The sequence below is a fragment of the Rhinopithecus bieti genome, unplaced genomic scaffold, assembly GCF_001698545.2.
Source record: "Rhinopithecus bieti isolate Rb0 unplaced genomic scaffold, ASM169854v2 scaffold_5840, whole genome shotgun sequence".
NCBI classification, from domain to species: Eukaryota; Metazoa; Chordata; class Mammalia; order Primates; family Cercopithecidae; genus Rhinopithecus; species Rhinopithecus bieti.
In genome coordinates, this window is record NW_016804838.1 from 310,838 (window position 1) to 316,580 (window position 5,743).

The window sequence follows — 5,743 nt, forward strand, 5'->3', positions numbered from 1 at the left end:
AAAAAAAAAAAAAAAAAGAAAGCTGTTTTCAGCCTGAGACCCTTCCCTAGGTAAGTAAGTGAACTGGGGTTCTGTCTTGGCTCACGAGACAACCAGCTGGTCTTAATTTCTCCCACCGTCAGAGTGCTCGGTGATATATTGTTGGGTTTTTTGTTGTTGTTGTTTGTTCTTGTCTTTCTCTTATTGGATTGGACCAACTCAGCCTGACTTGGTCAAATCCGAGTGAGAATTCCAAATTGTGGGTAACAAGGCCTCTCTAATTTGGCTAAAATTCCTTGTAGCTGCAGAGGTGGAAAAAAGATCAAACATAAAAGCATGTGTTTGGTTTCTGTGTTTGCTTTCTGTCTTAAAAAAAAATTGTTCCTTCAGTTACTTTTCTTCCACCCTATACCTCCTTCCCCCTTTGCCATCTGCAGTACCAAAGACTCTAGAGAAGACTTCTAATGACTTGAACCCTTTAAAGAATTCAGAACAAAGGCCCCACTCACCCCTTTTCGGGTGTTCTGTCTTCATTGTGGTTTCAAGAGTCATGGGCAGGTTCTTCTTAGGGCTAAAGCTCTGTTTTCCTGTATTGCATGACCTGACCTCTTTGGCTTTGGGGGTACCATAGATGACCTTGCACTGTGAGAGGATTTGACCTCGGTGTGTATAATGGCAGATGAGAGCTACAAAGTTGTGGGTGGCTGAGTACAGTCTACAGGAAGTGGTCTTTTTTTTTTCTTTTCTCTCCTAGGAGGTTGTTATTTAAGGATCCTAATTCTAGCTTGGAGATGCATTCTAAAGGGTCTTCTCTATTGCTTTTCTCTCAACATTAATCTCGGTTTGGTTTGTCTGTGTGCATTTGTGTGAGGAACTGAACTGTTCTTTTCATAGGTAAATGAGAGACTGAGTTTTTCAGCTCCAAAGAGAAAGGGTATTTGCTTCTCCCAGCCAAAGGGCCCCTGGGTGACCAGGGGGCCTCATGGGAGTATCTAGGGAGTTGACCCCCCTGTGACGTGCAGCAGCCCTTCAGGGAAATCCCCCCAAAAGTTAATTTAAAAATAGTTCATCCAGGAAACGCATATAAAGGCTGATCACCCAGCGTTTTGAGCCCTCTCTGAGGTCATAGACCTCTGGAGAGAGAAACTGAGACTTGTAAGAGGGCAGAAATGACTCAGCGGTGACACACTGTGGAGTCCTGCCCACAAGCAGCACACATCAATCCACCACACAAAAACCTAGGCCACAGCTTAGTTCCTCCTTTTGAGACAAAAAAGCAGGAAACAAATAATCCCAGAATGAGGAGAAAACACAGAGAATGATCCCCTTGTGAGCACTCTGTAGGTTTTAAGGCACATCTACTTGCCAGAGTAAAATGGAAGTAATACAGTCTTTGTGCACATTTACATTAAGGAAAAAAGAGCCCTAAAGTTGACCCCAAACCAGTAGAGTTCCTACCTCCCCTTTTCCCCTGTTTTCTTTTCTACCTGCTTTAAATCTGCTGTTACCTTTCTACTGAGATAAAAACCACTGTTTTGATCTAACAAGTCTTTTTTGCAAGCCAGTGAACTTATATTTATCTCATGGCTAAAGTACTGAAGTAAAAGCTATAGAATCTTTGTGTGTGTGTATGAGTGATGTATATGTCTATGTGTGTATATAGTTGAAGACCTTTATAATAGACATATAATTTTATGTTCAATTGGCAATTAAGTCTGCTTTAGTTTCCCTCTAGCTCACCAGACTTTCTCTTCATACCTTACTATGTAAACTTAGCTATTTGACTTTCATCTGAGTTGTTTCCTTTAATATGCAAATTTAAGGCTATTTCACAACCTTAGGGTTGTGAAACAGGCTATCAAGAATCTGCACGGTGGCGCAAGCCTGTAATCCCAGCACTTTGGGAGGCCGAGACGGGCGGATCACGAGGTCAGGAGATCTAGACCATCCTGGCTAACACAGTGAAACCCCGTCTCTACTAAAAAATACAAAAAACTAGCCGGGCGAGGTGGCAGGCGCCTATAGTCCCAGCTACTCAGGAGGCTGAGGCAGGAGAATGGCGTAAACCCGGGAGGCGGAGCTTGCAGTGAGCTGAGATCCGGCCACTGCACTCCAGCCTGGGTGACAGAGTGAGACTCCGTCTCAAAACAAAACAAAACAAAACAAAACAAAACAAAACAAAACAATCTGAAAGTCTAAGGGAAAAAGTGGTCTTTATGAATCTATAAAATGTACTTCTGACTGGGTGTGGTGGCTCACGCCTGTAATCCTAGCACATTGGGAGGCCAAGGAAGATGGATTACATGAAGTCAGGAGTTCGAGACCAGCCTGGCCAACGTGGTGAAACCCTGTCCCTACTAAAAATACAAAAATTAGTGGGGCATGGTGGTGGGTGCCCGTTATCTCAGTTACTCGGGAGGCTGAAGCAGGAGATTTGTTGGAACCCGGGAGGCAGAGGTTGAAATGAGCTGAGATCACGTGCCATTGCACTCCAGCCCAGGCCGATAACAGTAAGACTCCATCTCAAAAAAAAAAAAAAAGAAAGAAAGAAAAAAGATGTACTTCTATCAGCATTCCTAATATGTCTATGTATTTATGTGTTATGTGCACAATGTTTCACTAATCTAAGTAAATGAGTAAAATAAGATAATTAGGGAAATGTAATAGGATAAATACTTGTAGTCAAACTTGTCATAATTTAGAATCTAAAGTTATATTAAATTAAAAAATAGATATTTCATTATCTGAGTATTTTCCAACAAAAATATATTGTAGGAAAACATTCTTGCTGAAAGAAAAGGTGTCCTTTTAAAGGGGTGAATAATTTTGGTCTAATTCAAAGCTTATTTAAAGGTTATATATGAAACAAGATACAAAGTTATACAAATAGCGAACTTTTTTGGTAAGAAAGCTTAAAGAGAAATAATTTCATATTAGAATCTTGTATGATAAATTTAGTCCTAAAGTAAAATGACTGGTTGTTTAAGAAGGAGGGAAGTTCAGGACAAACCAGAAAATCCAAGCATGTCATGAATGGTCTATGGAAGTTACAATAAGAGGATTTATATAAAAAGAAACCAAAAACTTTTATATGATCAAGTTGTCACATTATTATTAAATTTTGGTTTGCTTAGAAAAAAAACTGGGATTGGCCGGGCACGGTGGCTCAAGCCTGTAATCCCAGCACTTTGGGAGGCCGAGACGGGCAGATCACGAGGTCAGGAGATCTAGACCATCCTGGCTAACACGGTGAAACCCCGTCTCTACTAAAAAATACAAAAAACTAGACGGGCGAGGTGGCAGGCGCCTGTAGTCCCAACTACTCGGGAGGCTGAGGCAGGAGAATGGTGTAAACCCAGGAGGCGGAGCTTGTAGTGAGCCGAGATCACACCACTGCACTCCAGCCTGGGAAACAGAGCGAGACTCCGTCTCAAAAAAAAAAANATCTTTCTCCCTCACCACACCATCTTTTGTGTGTGTGTGTTTGGGGCTGGGCGGGGAGGACCTTAACCATTTGAGAGGCCTTGTTCCCAGTAATTTGGAACTTTTCTTCAGATTTGATAAAGTCAGATAGAGTTGGTCAAACCCAGTGGGAAAAAGACTGAAAAAACAACAAAAACAGAGACAAACAACAACACTAACAAACAGTTCAGTAAAACAAATAATCACACAACTTATATGATTACTGAGCGCTCTAATGGTAAGGAGAAATTAAGACCAGCTGGTTGATAACTGTAGCCAAGACAGAACCCCAATTCAGCTACTTACCTAGGGTCTCAGGCTGAAGATACTCTCTACCATCTTAGAAGCAGGAAAAAAAAGAAAAACCTCATCTTCCCTGTGGGAAGTGAGCTCAAACTCCATACAGGAGTTACCTGCCTCCCATCGTCACGGAAGCAGGAGAACTTGCCTTCCTGGTTGGAAGCAAGTAAAACTCCAAAAAAGCAGGGAGTTGTACAGCAAAAGAAACTTTAGATTTTGACCAAATTTTGGGAGATCAGGGATTTTTTGGAGGGGGTGCTCCCCGACCTCAGCAAATTGTCCTATTGGTTTGAGCCATAAAGTTAGCTCATGTCAGTACCAAGTGCCGATAGGAGATTTGCCAAAGGTCAGGGGCATCTCCCCTGAGAATCCCTCCGTCGTTACCGAAATACAAACCCTGAAAATTTGAGATAGATCCACAAAAGGAAAGTATCTTGGGCTCCCGAAATGACTAAGCTAAAGCAAAATGTCAAACTGGAAACTGCTTAGGGCCGACCTGCCTCTCATTCTCTTCACAGTCTCCCCTCTGCTCACTGAGACAAATGCATATCTGACTGCTTCCTTCGGAGAGGCTAATCAGAAACTCAAAAGAATGCAACTGTTTGTCTCTTACCTACCTACGACCTGGAAGCCCTTCCCCAGTTCCAGTTGTCCTGCTTTTGCTTTCAGTTGTTCTACCTTTCCAGACCAAACCAATGTTCATCTTGCATATGTTGATTGATGTCTCATGTCTCCCTGCAATGTATAAAAAAAACCAAGCTGTGCTCTGACTACCTTGGGCACATGTGGTCAGGACTTCCTGAGGCTGGGTAACAAACGCGCATCGTCAACCTTGGCACAATAAACTTTCCAAATTAACTGAGATGTGTCTCAAATTTTTAGGTTCACATTTTGGTAACCACAGAGGGATTCTGACCTTTGACAAACCTCCTATTGGTGCTTGGTACTGGCATGAGCTAACTTTATGGCTCAAATCAACAGGATAATTTGCTGATGTTTGAGAGCACCCCCTCCAGAGAATCCCTAATCTCCCCAAATTGGTCAAGATATAAAGCTTATTTTGCTGTACAACTCTTCCTCTGTTTTGTTTTGTTTTTTTTTTTTTGGAGTTTTACTTGTTTCTAACAAGGAAGGCAAGTTCTCCTGTTTCCGTGACGATGGAAGGAAGGTAACTCCTATATGGAGTTTGAGCTCACTTCCAACAGAGAAGATGAGTTTCTTTTCCTGTTCTAGGATGATAGAAAGCTGTTTTCGGCTTTGCAGACACTGCCGCCGAGGAAATTCTTGTACTACTAGCCATGGTCAACCCTACCGTGTTCTTCGACATTGCTGTCGACGGCGAGCCCTTGGGCCGCGTCTCCTTCGAGCTGTTTGCAGACAAGGTTCCAAAGACAGCAGAAAATTTTCATGCTCTGAGCACTGGAGAGAAAGGATTTGGTTATATGGGTTCCTGCTTTCACAGAATTATTCCAGGGTTTATGTGTCAGGGTGATGACTTCACACACCATAATGGCACTGGTGGCAAGTCCATCTATGGGGAGAAATTTGAAGATGAGAACTTCATCCTAAAGCATCCAGGTCCTGGCATCTTGTCCATGGCAAATGCTGGACCCAACACAAATGGTTCCCAGTTTTTCATCTGCACTGCCAAGACTGAGTGGTTGGATGGCAAGCATGTGGTCTTTGGCAAAGTGAAAGAAGGCATGAATATTGTGGAGGCCATGGAGCGCTTTGGGTCCAGGAATGGCAAGACCAGCAAGAAGATCACCATTGCTGACTGTGGACAACTCGAATAAGTTTGACTTGTGTTTTATCTTAACCACCAGACCATTCCTTCTGTAGCTCAGGAGAGCACCCCTCCACCCCATTTGCTCGCAGTATCCTAGAATCTTTGTGCTCTCGCTGCAGTTCCCTTTGGGTTCCATGTTTTCCTTGTTCTCTCCCATGCCTAGCTGGATTGCAGAGTTAAGTTTATGATTATGAAATAAAAACTAAATAACAA

The 5,743-nt window shown here is 42.7% G+C and overlaps 1 pseudogene across 3 annotated transcripts in view; it reads left to right on the top strand.

Annotated features, from left to right (window-relative positions):
• LOC108528716 (peptidyl-prolyl cis-trans isomerase A pseudogene) overlaps window positions 1-5,742 on the top strand; it is a 15,982-nt pseudogene extending 10,240 nt beyond the window's left edge. For 2 of the 3 annotated variants that reach the window (XR_001885264.1, XR_001885265.1), the window contains exon 2: window positions 4,975-5,742. The product of XR_001885264.1 is annotated as a peptidyl-prolyl cis-trans isomerase A pseudogene, transcript variant X1 (transcript). The remainder of the gene's footprint in view (window positions 1-4,974) is intronic. The other variant, XR_001885266.1, reaches the window with a different exon arrangement.
• Window position 5,743: the final 1 nt, after the last annotated feature.